This window comes from Arachis stenosperma, chromosome 6, assembly GCF_014773155.1.
Source record: "Arachis stenosperma cultivar V10309 chromosome 6, arast.V10309.gnm1.PFL2, whole genome shotgun sequence".
Classification (NCBI taxonomy): Eukaryota; Viridiplantae; Streptophyta; class Magnoliopsida; order Fabales; family Fabaceae; genus Arachis; species Arachis stenosperma.
The window spans coordinates 55,839,031-55,855,310 of NC_080382.1; the positions used below are offsets into that span (position 1 = coordinate 55,839,031).

The 16,280-nt window shown below is 40.1% G+C and overlaps 1 non-coding gene across 1 annotated transcript; it reads right to left on the minus strand.

Annotated features, from left to right (window-relative positions):
- Positions 1-6,365: 6,365 nt before the first annotated feature.
- On the minus strand, positions 6,366-6,468 carry LOC130937525 (small nucleolar RNA R71). The gene has a single exon (XR_009068740.1). It is a non-coding gene; the product is annotated as a small nucleolar RNA R71 (small nucleolar RNA).
- Positions 6,469-16,280: the final 9,812 nt, after the last annotated feature.

Sequence of the window (16,280 nt, forward strand, 5' to 3'; positions counted from 1 at the left end):
AAAAAGCAGTGAATGACAAGGCTTGCAAAAAAAAGAAAGAGAAAAAAAAAGATGGCGAAAAAAAAGAGAAAGAAAGAAAATGTAAAAGCAAGCAGAAAAAGGTAATATCCCTTTAAACCAAAAGGCAAGGATAAAAAGGATCCAAGGCTTTGAGCATTAATGGATAGGGGGCCCAAGGAAATAAAATTCAGGCCTAAGCAGTTAAATCAAGCTGTCCCTAACTATGTGCTTGTGTCATGAAGGTCCAAGTGAAAAGCTTGAGATTGAGTGGTTAAAGTCATGATCCAAAGAAAAAAGCGTATGCTTAAGAACTCTGGACACCTCTAACTGGGGACTTTAGCAAAGCTGAGTCACAATCTGAAAAGGTTCACCCAGTTATGTGTCTGTGGCATTTATGTATCCGGTGGTAATATTGAAAAACAAAGTGCTTAGGGCTACGGCCATGACTCATAGAGTAGCTGTGTTCAATAATCAACATACTTAACTAGGAAAATCAATAACACTATCTAAAATTCTGAGTTCCAATAGATGCCAATCATTCTGAACTTCAAAGAAAAAAGTGAGATGCCAAAACTGTTCAGAAGTAAAAAGCTACTAGCCCCGCTCATCTAATTGGGACTAAGTTTCATTGATATTGTGAGATTCATTGTATATTCTCTTCTTTTTATCCTATTTGATTTTCAGTTGCTTGGGGACAAGCAACAATTTATGTTTGGTGTTGTGATGAGCGGATAATTTATACGCTTTTTGGCATTGTTTTTACATAGTTTTTAGTATGATTTAGTTACTTTTTAGTATATTTTTATTAGTTTTTAAGCAAAATTCACATTTCTGGACTTTACTATGAGTTTATGTGTTTTTCTATGATTTCAGGTATTTTCTGGCATAAATTGAGGGACCTGAGCAAAAATCTGATTCAGAGGCTGACAAAGGACTGTTGATGCTGTTGGATTCTAACCTCGCTGCACTCGAAATGGAATTTTTGGAGCTACAAGAGTTCACATGGAGCGCTCTGAATTGCGTTAGAAAGTAGACATCCAGGGCTTTCCAGCCATATATAATAGTCTATACTTTGCTCGAGTTTAGACGATGCAAATTGGCGTTTAACGCCAGTTTTCTGCTCTATTCTAGCGTTAAACGCCAGAAACAAGTTACAAAGCAGAGTTAAATGCCAGAAACAAGTTACAAACTGGTGTTTAACTCTAAGGAAGACCTCTACACATGAAAGCTTCAATACTCAGCCCAAGCACACACCAAGTGGGCCTGGAAGTAGATTTCTGCATCATTTACTCATTTCTATAACCCTAGTAACTAGTTTAGTATAAATAAAACTTTATACTATTGTATTAGGGATCTTTGGATGAGCTTTTGGAACATCTTTGATCATTGTTAGTCCTTAGACATTGGGGGCTGGCCTCACGGCCATGCCTACCTTATTTTCACTTATGTATTTTCAATGGTGGAGTTTCTATACACCATAGTTTAAGGTGTGGAGCTCTGCTGTTCCTCGAGTATTCATGCAAAGTACTACTATTTTCTATTCAATTCATGCTTATTCTTGTTCTAAGATATCCATTCGAACACAAGAACATGATGAATGTAATGATTATGTGACATTCATCACCGTTCTCACTTATGAATGCGTGAATAACAACCACTTCCGTTCTACATGCAGACAAGCTTGAATGTATATCCCTTGGATTTCTAATCAACAATTCACATCGACTCCCCTCTGATAATAGGGAATCTGAATCCGAGATCAGAGTCTTCGTGGTATAGGCTAGACCCCATTGGTAGCATACTTGAGATACGAAAAGTCTAAACCTTGTTTGTGGTATTCCGAGTAGGATCTGGGATGGGATGACTGTGACGAGCTTCAAACTCGTGACTATTGGACGTGGTGATAGACGCAAAAGGATAGTAGATCCTATTCCTACATGATCGAGAACCAACAGCTGATTAGCCATGCAGAAAACCGTAGAGGACCATTTTCACTGAGAAGATGGGAAGTAGCCATTGACAACGGTGACATCGAACATACAGCTTGCCATGGAAAGGAGTATGAAGGATTGGATGAAGGCAGTAGGAAAGCAGAGATTCAAGAGGGATAAAGCATCTCCATACACTTATCTGAAATTTCCACCAATGATTTACATAAGTATCTCTATCTTTATTTTACATTTTATTTATCTTTTAATTATTAAAACTCTATTACCATTTAAATCTGCATGACTGAGATTTACTAGGTGACCATAGCTTGCTTCAAGCCGACAATCTCCATGGGATCGACCATTACTCACGTAAGGTTTATTACTTGGACGACCCAGTGCACTTGCTGGTTAGTTGTGCGAAGTTGTGAAGAAGAGTGATATTACAATTGTGCGTACCAAGTTGTTGGCGCCATTGAGATCATAATTTCGTGAACCAGTGCCCTATAGATAATTTTTCTCGAAAAATTTCATTATTTTTACTAAGCTTATTGTGTATATATATGAAAAATAATAAAATGAATGTTAAAATCCTAGAAGACCTAAAATGAAATGCAAAAGTGTTGAGATTAGAAATTTGTCACCCAAAATTGCCAAACGGTCGGACGACCTCCCTATACTTATAAGTTTGCACCGTCCTCGGTGCACTCAAAGATGAGCAATGGGGTGCGGTGACTCTCCGGATTGTTACCTTCAGCTGGTAGGTCAATTTGGTTGCTGTGTGTTCTTTCGTCCACTTCCATTTTTCCTTATGGTGCATCATTTATTCATGAAAAATAGGAAATAACACAATAAGATGAGAAAATATAAAGCAAGCACGGAAGCATAAATTGTTGGAGTGAGGTAAATCACTAGAATTGAGTGAGTGAATTAGTGTGACATGAATGACAAATAGGTGTGTGAATTCTAAATTAGGCGCCTTGTAGAACACACATTAACATAAATAGTGATGTCACAAAAGAAGTATGCACTTCACTTATCCTAGTGTGCTTGAGATGCTTCAAGTAAACTTGTAAGGTAAAACAAGCATTAAAGAAGCATGAAAGCATTCAAACTAAAAACATATGGATGCATATAATCATGAAACACAATGCATTAAGATAAATGCACAAAATCCATCAAGAAATTGCCAAATTGAGGGAAAGAATTCAAATCACTTGGTGGCCAAATCGCGCAATTCAAGAAGAGTTACAAGCTCGAGGGCAATTCTCATCACTTGGTATTCTTAAAAGGTAAGCATGAAAAACACAAAACCAAGTAGCAAAATATAACCTCAACAATAGAATCCAACAATGATTATAAACATAATGATGTTGAGATAACATCCCATTTAGTACTTAGCGACAGTTAATGGAAAACAAGATTAACAATCCAACTCTTACAATGAAAAAGAGAAAATGAAATAAAAAAGAGAAAATGAAATGAAAATTGAACTAAAGTTAACTAATCAACTAACTAACTAAGTAATTAAATAACTAAAATAATTGGTCATCAACAGTGCTTGGAAGTGTTGGATGAGGGGTAGGAGAAGGGAAGAAGAAAGGAGAAGGAAAGAAATGGAAAGGGGAGAAGAAAAGAAATGTGTTGAAGGGAGGACATCCGCGCGTAAGCGTGCATGGCGCGCGCGCTCGGATGGTGGTGCAATGGAATCGGCGCGTATGCGTACATGGCACGTCTGCGTCGATGGCTTATTTCGAGAGTGGTGCATACATGGCATGTGCACATATGTGCGAGTTGATTTTGTGCCAAAGGCACAACGTTGAAATTGCAGTAGATCCCCAGAATCAAGAGAAAACAGCATTCACATGTCCATCTAGAGTATTTGCCTATAGAAGGATGCCATTTGGGCTGTGTAATGCACCCGCAACCTTTTAGAGATGCATGCCTTCTATTTTCTCTGATATGGTGGAAAAATTTCTGGAAGTCTTCATGGATGACTTCTTAGTATATGGAGACTCATTCAGCTCCTGTCTTGATCACCTGACACTTGTTCTAAAAATGTGCCAAGAGACTAAACTGGTTTCAAACTGGGAAAAATGTCACTTTATGGTGATTGAAGGGATCGTCCTTGGGCACAAGATTTCGAACAAAGGAATAGAGGTGGATCAAGCTAAGGTAGAGGTAATTGAAAAATTACCACCACCGGCCAATGTTAAGGCAATCAGAAGCTTTCTGGGGCATGCAGGATTCTATAGGAGGTTTATAAAGGATTTTTCAAAAGTCGCAAAACCTCTAAGTAATCTGCTAGCTGCTGACATGCCATTGATAAACCACTATTTTATAGTTTATATTGTGTTTAATTGTGTGGTTTTGTCCTTCCTGAATGCATTTAGATTTCCTTCTTGAATTTATTACATGTTTGAAAATTGCTTCCTAGAGACTTTAATTATTTAATTTTAATTCTCCTTTATTCCATTCGATGCCGTAATCTGTGTGTCAAGTGTTTCAGGCTTTATAGGGCATGAATGAGACGGAGATTGGAGAGGAAGCTAGCAAAAATGGAAGGAACACAAGAATTTGAGGAGATAACCAGCAAAAGTGACGCGGTCGCACGGCTCACGCGACCGCGCGAAGGAGCGCAAATCGCAGTGACGCAGCCGCATGGCTTGCGGGGCCGCGCGGATTGGAAAGCACAAGCAACGCGGTAGCTTGGATGACGCGAACGTGTGAAGAGGAAAAGCGCAAGCGACGCGTCTGCATAGACGACGCGATCGTGTGACATGCGCGATCTGCATAATCTGCAGAATCCGAAACCAGCGATTTTGGACCCTATTTCGGCCCAGTTTTCGGCCCGGAACAGCAGACTAGAGTCGGAGAATATGCAGAAACAACGGAGACACATTCATTTAGTAGTTTAGATCTAGTTTTTCACTCTCTTAGGTTTTCCCTCTATAGCTTTTAGAATTTTAACTTTCAATTGGTCTTAGCATTGGAACATTGAGAAGAGTTATTTCCTCATCAATACTTCATCACTCTAGTTTGTTCTCTTAACTTGGTTTTATTCTTCCATGTTCTTTGTTATGTTCAATTTTGTCATTCAGATACTTTTATGATTAATTAATGCAAGGATTATTTCTTTTTAATTTAATTTTAATTCCAATAATCATGTCTTCTTTTAATTCCCTTTCATGTGCCATGGATTCTTTATTTACAATGCGTGAGTAGTTTCATTACTTGATGGGGAATTGATTAAAAGGAACTCTTGAGTTGGAAGGATTGAAGAAAAAAATTTGTAGTTGGGTTAATTGTTGGATTGCTATCCTGTCACCAACGCCAATCCCTTTGAACTAAGTGGGTTGTAACTCGTGAACAGATCTGGCATTCCAACTTGTTTGACTTTCCCTTACCTAGTAAAGGATAACCAAACAGAGTAACCATTAATTATAAATCAATATTAAAAATCATTCCATCAATGATAGAGATTCTATCCAATCAATTCCCAGTCAAGGCTTTTATTTATATTATTTAAAATTCTTCAATTTAAATCCCAATTTACTTAGCTCAACTTTTTGGAATATCTGATTAATAAAACAGCACACTTTTCTGCAACTCGTTGGGAGACAACCTGGGACTTAAAACTCCCAGTAATTTTAATTTAAACTTTCTGTGACATATTTCTAAATTGATAGGCAGATTTTCGGTGAGTTAAGAACTATTCTTGCAACGTAACCATTTTAATAAATTTTTAATTCACCAGCTTCTGCACTCCATCAATTTTTGGTGCTGTTTCCGGGGAGTTGCAATAGAGTGCTAATTTTATTAATTAGAATTTATTTACTTGTATTTTATTTAATTTTGCTACTATGAGCTGCATGTTTCTTCTGTCAAATGACACGTTCACTTCCTGATCCGTGCTTGCTAATATTCGATTCTGAAATTGAAAGAACAATTTCACGAATAAGGCGAGAACAGCATAGGTTAGTCCGTTCTGAGGGTGGATCTAAAAGTGAATCTGAGGAAGAAACCAGCCCCTGTTCTACTGATTCGGTTGTTTTACGTGCAGAAAACATGGCAGCTAGAAGAGTTACCATTCAGGAGGAAGGAGCTCCTGATTTTACAATGCAACCGTTTCAAGCGCATCATCCAGCGGTAGCTACGGATTTTGAAATAAAGACCGCACTGCTATATTTGATGCCCAAGTTTCATGGCCTACCTGCTCAAGAGCCTATCAAGCACTTGAGAGATTTCCAGACAGCCTGTTCTACTATCAGGCGTGATGGCACTGATGGAACTTCAATTCTGCTGAAAGCTTTTCCGTTCTCTCTTGAGGGAAAAGCAAGAGAGTGGTACTACACTCAACCTCTAGCAAATGTATCCAACTGGGATACACTCAGAAAGGAGTTTCTGGAGAAATTCTTTCCATCTGAAGTTACTGATAAACTGAGAAAGGATATCTCTACAATTGTTCAGGAAGACAATGAGACTCTCTTTGAATACTGGGAGCGTTTCAATAATCTTCTGGAAGCATGCCCCACCACATGATTGACAAGATCGTGCTACTCAGCTATATCACACAAGGTATGAGGCCGCAAGATAAGACCACATTGGAAAGTGCCAGCAATGGGTCTATGAAGAAGTACAAGACCACTGATGAAGCTTGGCAATTGATCAGTGATTTAGCTGAATCTACTCGGAACCACAAACAGAAGCAAGGCCGTTCAAGGGCCTATGCAGAAGTATCTTCTGGCATAGAGACTGCTGCTCTAAATCGAAGCATCTGTGAAATGACCAACCTGCTGAAGCAAATGCAGTTAAATCAACAAGCTCAGCAAACTCAACCGCAGCAAAACCAACAACTAGTTCCACAAAGAATTTGCGGAATTTTTGCTGATTACACTCATTACACTGATGAATGCCCGCAGCTCCAACAAGAAGACAACATGGTGGCATCCACTCACAACTTCTATGACCGCCCCAACCAAGGGTACAATCAAAGTGGAAATAATAACCATGGATGGCAGGACAATTCAAACCAGAATTGGAGGGACAACAATAATAGGGGAGGCAGAGATAATCAGGGAAATCAGAGGTGGAATAATTACAACAACCGACAGCAAAATCAACCTTACCGAGCACCTCACCTGAGGCAAAACCAAGGACCACCGAACAATCAGCAGCAAGCCTCTCAATTTACTCATTCTTCTGTATCTTCTAATGAAGATTTATTACAAGCTTTTGAGAAAAGACAACTGGCCATGGAAAATACCATCGTGAACAGTATTAATGCCAGTCTGAATGGTTTCACCTCTACTCTGCAAGCTTTTATGACACAACCTGGTTCAGCACAAAATTCCAGTAACCAACCTTCAAGCACCACTGGAATCCCCTCTCAACCATTACCCAATCCAAAGGGAGGCATTAATGCCATCACCCTGAGGTCCGGAACCACACTGCAGAAGAGGAATCAGGAGGAACCAAGCTCACCAGAATACGCCTCAGCTGAAGAGGTGGTAGAAATCGAAGATGTTGAAGAGGAAGAGGATATACAGGACATAGCTGAAGAAGAGATAGCTCAACCACAGGAAGAAGCACAAAAAGGTACAGGCACCACAGAAAACACTACTCCCATTCCATTTCTACAACTTGCAAGGAAGCCTAGGAAGTAGCTGGAACCTGATCCTAAAATGGTAGAAATATTCAAAAAGGTTGAGGTAACTGTTCCCCTTTTTGATGTTATTCAGCAGGTACCTAAATATGCAAAGTTTCTAAAAGACTTATGTATCCATAAAGACAAAATTAATGAATTAGAAACTATTCCTTTAGGTAGTTCTATATCTGTTTAATGGGAGGATTACCTGAAAAATGTAGTGACCAAGGTCCTTGCATCGTTAGTTGTACTATTGGTGGTGTAGTAATTTATAATTGCATGTGTGATTTAGGAGCATGTGTCAGTATAATGCCTTTGTCTATATATGATGTTTAAGGCTCCCTCCCTTAAAAAGGTCGGCAACTCGTTTTGTGTTAGCAGATAAAAGCATTATTACAGTGGCTGGAGTTGCTGAAGATGTTTTGGTGAACATTAAAGGGCTCACATTTCCCACTGATTTTTATATCTTGGAGATGCCCCATAATGATTCAGATAAGCCATCATCAATCCTACTTGGAAGACCATTCCTGAAGACATCAAAATTCAAATTGGATGCTTTTTCAGGGACATACTCCTTTGAAATAGATGGCCGCATAGTAATCTTCAATCTGAATGGAGTCATTGACAACCCCCCAGAAGATCGTTCTATCTTCCAGTGTGATGTCATAGACGAAAGTGTGGCTGAAGTTCAAAAAGAAGAGTTTGAAGAGAGGCACACTGGACAAGGTCCAAGTGTGGGGACCCTCTTAACTGACAATGAGAACACTTCGCCATTTTCACAAGCCCCAGATAACCCTGACCCTGCCCATGATCAAAAGTTAGAATTGAAACCTCTCCCTCCACATCTCAAATATGCTTACCTTGAGGATGAGCAGAAGCTTCCGGTTATTATTGCAATAGAACTGACTTCTCAACAAGAAGAGCGGTTACTTGATGTACTGAGGAAGCATAAGAAGGCAATTGGGTGGAGTTTGGCAGATATAGTGGGAATCAACCCTCAAGTATGCGAGCACAAAATATTTTTAGAAGAGGGAGCAAGACCTGTCCGTCAACCGCAAAGAAGATTGAATCCCACCATCTTGGAAGTTGTCAAAAAGGAAGTGACCAGACTATTGAAGGCAGGTATCATATATCCCATTTCAGACAGTGAATGGGTAAGCCCAGTACAAGTGGTGCCCAAGAAATCTGGAGTTACTACAGTGAAAAATGAACATGGAGAGCTCATAGCAACTAGAGTTTAGAATGCTTGGAGAGTCTGCATTGATTACAGGCGTCTCAACCAAGCTACTCGTAAGGATCACTACCCACTTCCATTCATTGAACAATTGCTGGATCGCCTGTCAGGTAAATCACATTATTGCTTTTTAGATGGTTACACAGGTTATTTCCAGATTCATATAGCTCCTGAGGATCAGGAAAAGACTACTTTTACATGTCCTTTTGGGACCTATGCTTATAAGAGAATGCCCTTTGGCTTGTGCAATGCACCAGCTACTTTCCAAAGGTGCATGATGAGTCTTTTCTCTGATCTTATTGAGGACTGTATGGAAGTTTTTATGGACAATTTTAGCGTTTATGGTGATTCTTTTAACCTTTGCTTAGATGGATTATCTAGAGTATTAGATAGATGTATTAATACAAACCTTGTATTGAATTTCAAAAAATGCCACTTTATGGTAAAGCAAGGGATTGTACTGGGACATGTGGTATCTAATAATGGCATTTCTGTAGACCCAGCAAAGGTGAATGTTATTTATAGTTTACCTTACCCCTCTTCTGTGAGGGAAGTCCGTTCGTTCCTTGGCCATGCAAGTTTCTACATGAGATTTATTAAGGGCTTTAGTAAGGTGGCACTTCCCTTATCCAGATTACTACAAAAGGATATTGAGTTCGAGTTCAGTGAGGATTGCAAACAAGCATTTGATAAGCTAAAGACTGCTCTAACTCAAGCTCCAATTGTGAGAGGACCCGACTGGAGCCAGCCATTTGAAATCATGTGCAATGCTTCCAACCATGCAGTAGGAGCAGCGCTGGCTCAGCGTGAAGGTAAGAATCCTTTTGTTATTGCCTATGCGTCTAAGACTTTAGACACTGCCCAGTCCAATTATACTACTACTGAGAAAGAGCTACTTGCTATTGTTTTTGCTCTGGATAAATTTCGGGCTTATTTACTTGGTACTAGAGTAGTAGTGTATTCGGACCATGCAGCTCTAAAGTATCTATTGGCTAAAAAGGAATCCAAACCAAGACTTATACGTTGGATACTGTTGTTACAAGAATTTGATTTAAAAATCAAGGATAGGAGTGGTAATCAAAATTTTGTAGCAGACCACTTGAGTCGCCTTGAACATATTAAGGATGATTCTACTCCTATAGATGATAATTTTCCTTTTGACAACCTGCAAGCAGTATCTGAGGTAGTCCCTTGGTATGCACCTGTTACTAATTATTTAGTTAGCCGCACATTTCCTCCACATTTTTCTAAACATCAAAGAGACAAGCTGAAAAGCGAGTCTAAATATTATATATGGGATGACCCATATTATGGAGATGTGGCGCTGACCAGATAATTAGACGTTGTGTACCTCAATCAGAATTCCAGTCCATTTTAGAGGCCTGTCACTCATCTGAGAGTGGAGGATATTTTGGCCCTCAACGAACAGCTAGAAAGATCTTAGACTGTGGATTCTGGTGGCCTACTCTTTTTAGAGATGCTGCTGAGTTTTGTAAATCTTGTCACCCATGCCATAAATTTGGTAACATATCCAAGAGGGATGAGATGCCTCAACAATATATGCTTTTCTGTGAAATTTTTTATGTTTGGGGCATTGACTTCATGGGTCCATTTCCAAATTCTAGTAGATATTTTTATATATTGTTAGCTGTAGATTATGTTTCCAAATGGGTAGAAGCAATTCCTACCCGCACTGATGATGCTAACACTTTTGTTTCCTTTGTGAGAAACCATATTATATGCCGCTTTGGATCACCACGAGCGATCGTGAGCGATCAAGGCACCCATTTTTGTAACAAGAGACTAACAGGATTGATGAATAAGCATGGGATAATCTATAAAGTTGCAACAGCTTACCATCCCCAGACTAATGGGCAAGCCGAGGTGTCAAACAGAGAAATTAAACGTATCTTGCAAAAGATAGTAAAGCCTCACAGAAAAGACTGGAGCACCAGACTACAAGATGCACTGTGGGCATATAGAACAGCATACAAGACACCCATTGGGATGATTCCCTTCCGCTTAGTTTATGGAAAAGCTTGTCATCTTCCAGTTGAAATCGAACACAGAGCCTTCTGGGCAGTTAAAGAGTGCAACATGGAAATTGAGAAGGCCAGAGCTGAAAGGAAGTTGCAACTGCAGGAACTGGAGAACCTTCGCCTAGAAGCTTATGAAAACTCCAGAATATATAAGGAAAAGATGAAAGTTGTGCATGATCAAAACATCAAGAAGAGAGAGTTCCAACTTGGAGATTTTGTTCTCCTTTACAAATCTCGACTGAGGCTCATGCCCGGTAAGTTGAGATCAAAATGGGAAGGTCCATATAGAGTAGAGAAGGCTGAACCGTACGGAGTTTATCACCTAAGCCATCCTTCACGCTCTGAACTTATTAAGGTTAATGGACACCGCCTGAAGCTGCACCATGGTGAGAAGGTGCAGAAAAGCAAGGAGCTTGAGATCTTCCACCTGGAAGATCCCCACATAACAACACATTGAGCTAGTGGAGCGTCCAACTTACGGACGTTAAAGCAAAGTGCTTGGTGGGAGACAACCTACCGCGGTACGATCGTTCTTTTCTTCACTTTTAGTTTTTCTTCTTTAAATAACTCTTCTCTTTATTAGTTCTTTCGTGTTCTTTCAATTACATGTCTTCATCTTTCCTTTAAAAAAAAAAATTTCGCCGCGCGACGCGATCGCACCAGCGACGCGTCCGCGTGGCAGGGGGAGTAAAGAAAAATAAAAATGAACAGAAAGTTACGCAGGAGCAGCGCTGGAGTCATGCCAAAGGCACAAATTATCCCACGCGACCGCGTGCTCCATGTGGCCGCGTGCCCTGCATTTTCGACGTAAAAGGGTGCACAATGCCATATTGTGCGAGAGTGGTGCTGGATTGGTGCTGGAAGCACAATCCTTGTCACGCGACCGCGTTGCCGACGCGGCCGCGTCAATTATTTTCTGACGCACACTCACGCGATCGCGTGACCCACGCGATCGCGTCACCCAATTTTGGCAATTAAAATGAATCGAACAGAGAGTTGTGCTGGAGCGAGGCTGCACTCGCGCCAGCAGGGCAACACGGGTCACGCGACCGCGTGACTGACGCGATCGCGTCGTCTTATCTGACGCGCACCCACGCGAACGCGTGCCTTCCGCGGCCGCGTCGCATGCGCCGCACAGCTCAACCCAATAGCCAAATTATCTTATCTTTCTCTCCTCCAAATCCTACTTTTTCTTTTCCCCCCTTCTTTCTTCTTTCTCCCTTCCCCCTTCTACCTCACCTTTCACTCTCTCTCTCTCTCCCCTCCATTAAAAAGGTTTTACCTTCTTCTCTTTTCCATCATCCTTATTATATTATGTATATATATTATTATTTTCTTTTTCTTTTCATTTTCTTTTCAAATCATTCTTTTTCTTTCTTCTTCTTCTTTTCTTTTTACATGGTGTTAGAAACCTTTTGAGTCATTATTTATCATTATATGCTTGTGGATTATTGCAAATTGTTTGACAATTATTTTTCTCCTATTTAAGGGATTGCTTGCATGTTTCTCTTCATATTTTCTATACCCTATTCACCATGCATGCTATATGTTTGTGAAAAAGCTCATGTGGCATTATGCACTTCTCTATGTTGCTATACTATTCAATGCTTGCTTTTCACAACTTTCCTTTGTTATTTTATTAATTAGATTTAATTGTCAATACAAACGTGATAGTTTGTTACAAATGGTAATCTAAACTGGACATTGTATGTTTGATATATGCTACTCATGCCTTTACCTGCATGCCAATAAACCTCTTGCATTCCATTGTCCTACATGCACTTGCTATATTTCCATTAATGTGCTTTTCACATGTAATCCGGACCATGTGTTAATGCCATTTATCTTTATTGTGCATTGACTATCACTTACAATACCCTCTTCTTTGCTCTATCTCTTTGAATTTAATTTCTTTTCTCTTCCCTTCTTTCAAGATGGCCACCAAGAACGGAAAAGAGAAAGCTACTTCCAAACCACCAGCAAGAAGAGGAACTAAAAGAGCATTAGTGGCAGAGCCTTCTTCAACCGCAGTCAAGCCCTCAACAAAAAGAGTTAAAAGGATAATAAAGGTTGACGACAAGGAGAAAGCCTTTCCAGCAAAGGACACTGCGCGATTTTCCAATCGCTACTGTGAGCAAATGTTCCCTATCCTAGCAGAAAGGAACTATAACAATGAATACCTTCTTATCCTCCCGTGCAATATTGCCACCTTTGTTGAGCCGCAAATTGAGCGAAGACAATGGGGTTTCCTACAGAGACAGCCAAGGCAGGTCAATCTTTCTTGGGTAGTTGAGTTCTACTCCAACTTCTACATACCGACCCTGCAGTCTATTTATGTCCGGCAGAAGCAAGTCCCCATCACAGAAGAGGCCATTCAGCAAGTTCTGAGTCTTCCCCCTATTCCAGCAGGAATGGACGCTTTTCAAGAAGCTACCCTTCAGCGCCAGAGATACCAATTTGACTGGGACTCCGTTCTCGGAGTCATCGCTTTACCTGGCAGCCGTTGGATCTACGGATACCACCGCAACCGCCCTAAGGGAATCTTGGCTTCCGCACTTACCTTGGAGGCTCATGTATGGGCACAGATCATGTCCCATTATGTCTTTCCGAGCACTCATGAGTCCTCCTTCACTGCGGACATGGCTGTTCTACTATGGTGCATCCTTATAGACCAACCTCTGAATCTCTCAAGACACATTCGGAATGCTATGGAGCATGTACAAATCGCCTGCAACTTACCTTTCCCCGCCTTGGTCTCAAATCTTGTCTCAACAGCCAGAGTCTCCTGTAGAGCTGGGGACACCAAAGCCATGCTTCCACGGGATGATCAATATGTCCCTAACGGGAAATACCTCAGATTTTCAGCAGCCACTACAAGCCAGCCTACTGAGCCGGTTGAAGATATTCCTTCTATAACATCACAAGCATCTACCACTGAGAAATTGTTCCAGTAGATACTTGAAAAGTTGGATCGGCATGAACAGAAAGCAAAGATGAGAGAGCGCTGTAACGAGCGCTGATTCAAACACCTCAAGGAGCTACTCAAGGGACGCTTCAGAGACTCAGACACCCCGGACTCCACTTCTTTTACCAGCACCGGGAGCCATGATGGTCCCGACTGTGGAGATACTGCCACCAGCCCACCCCTGTTCCTGACAGATGGCACCAAGGACGGTGCAAAGCCATAAGTGTGGGGAGGTCGGTCAGTACCTGACTTCCGGAGGTAAATTCTCTTCTCTGACACCAATAATTAGGATATTTTAGTTAGATTTTTCTTTCTTTTATAGAATAGAATAAATTGCATAGGTTAGGATAGTTGCATGCATGTTCTACTTGATTGAAAAGACAATAAGTTTCTTTTAAAAATCTATCTTTGGAACAAAATTTCACTAATTTTTCAAAATTTTTATGATAAATCTGCTTGAGTTGTATTTGGAACATGATGTTTGAGCTAAAGAACACACAACTTGTGAAGGATTTGAGCCTTTATGTATGGTTACATTATTTAACCATAATTATTTATTCTTGTGTGTTTACTTCTCTATGATTATAATCTATATTTTGTTTTATCTTATATGTCCAATATTTATTATATTTACATGCTTGCACATGATTGAGGCCATTATTTGTTTAAACTCACTTATCCAAATCAAGCCTACCCTTTTCAATTACCCTTGTTAACCACTTTGAGCCTTTAAAACCCCATTTGTTCTATATTTTACCACATTACTAACCTTAAGCTGAAAAACAATTGCATATCCCAAATTGAATCTTTGGTTAGCTTAAGATAGAATTGTGTGTGCTAGTTAAGTATGGGAAATTGTGGGAACAAAAGTTGTTAAGGGAATGTGTCATGAAAAGTTAAAGGAAATTTGGATACCCATTCATGTGAAACTATAAAAATAAAAAATCTATGTGCATTGATAAGCTTTATTTATTTCAATTCAAAAAAAAATGATAAACAAATAAATAAGGGGACAAAATTACCCCAATGTTAAATTCAGAATTCAAAGAACAATGCACATATGATAGAATTAAAATACAAGGTTGAAACATGAGTATGGGTTGAAAAAGGGAATTATGGGTAGCTTATGATGACATGTCATCATATACCTATTTTTCTATGCTTTTTCATACAAGAAATTGATGATTTGTGCTTAAATATTGAATGCTTTTGTACTTAAATGATATATTTCCTTGATATTTTAATTTTATAAACCTTGTAGGAAATAAGAAGAAAAAGAAGCAAAGAAGCACAAAAAAGGAGAAAAAAAGAGCTTTGGGACACACTTTGAAGTTGGAGCACACTTTGAAGGCTTAGGCCACGCTTTTAAAAGCGTGGCCCATGACCAAATTAATGAAGAATAAGCAATCAGCACACACTGCCCTGCTCTTGCCAAGGGCAGGGCAGAATCGTGATGCAAAGTGAGGTTGGAAGCAAGAATTTTCGCTAAGGTAAAATCTGGGCGCTCACAGCATGACCATGCCTCCTTCAAAGGGCTATAACTTGAGCTACAAACGTCCAATTGATGTGCTTCCAGTTGCGTTGGAAAGCTGACATTCAGAGCTTTCCAACGATATACAGCAATCCATATTTGGCGTACGATTGAGGCAGGAACGAAAGGCATCTTTAAGGGGCAAAAATAAGCGAAAATAAACCAAAGTGCTTCCACCAAGGCTCGAAGCTGGAGCCTCACTCCAAAGCAAAGTAGCGTTTAAATTTCTGCTCTGCCCTCTTGGAGAGCAGGGCAATGTCGTGCTCTTCTTGAAGAAAATCCAAGAAAAATCAACTCCAAGTGCCACCCATGGGTTTCGAACCAAGCACCTAAGGGGAAGTGGGGAGCGCTACACACAAGGGAGCTTGCGCGCATCACTTTGACACGGCCCAGGGAAGCATGGCACGCACTATGACAACATTGCCCTGCCCTCCACAAGGGCAGGGCAGCATCCTAAATGCCTATCCCACACTTGGCACGCACAATTTCCCTGCTCTGCCCTCCACAAGGGCAGGGCAGCCTCCTGGGAACACCCATGGGCCAAAATTCAATTCAAATTCCCTTTGAACTCAAATCTTCACCAATTGAACCAAGGCCATCCAAGACCCATCTCTCCTCAAATCCAAAGCAAGAAAAGCCCACATCATCACTCAAAGGCACATGGATAAATTAGATTAGGATTTTTATTTTAATTGTAATTTGTTTTAATTTCATTTTCAATATCACTTTGAAAAGCCTATATAAAGGCATCACTCTCATTTCAGAGGGGGGGCTCGATTAAGGAAAAGGGCAGCTCCATTAGAAAGCTCTCTTAGTTTTCATTTTCATTTTGGATCTTGGGTGGAGAATTGAAGAACTTCTGTTTCAATTCCACCTTGAGATCTCTTGTTAATCTTTCTGCATAATTCAAAATTTATTTGCTGTTTTAAATCTTCT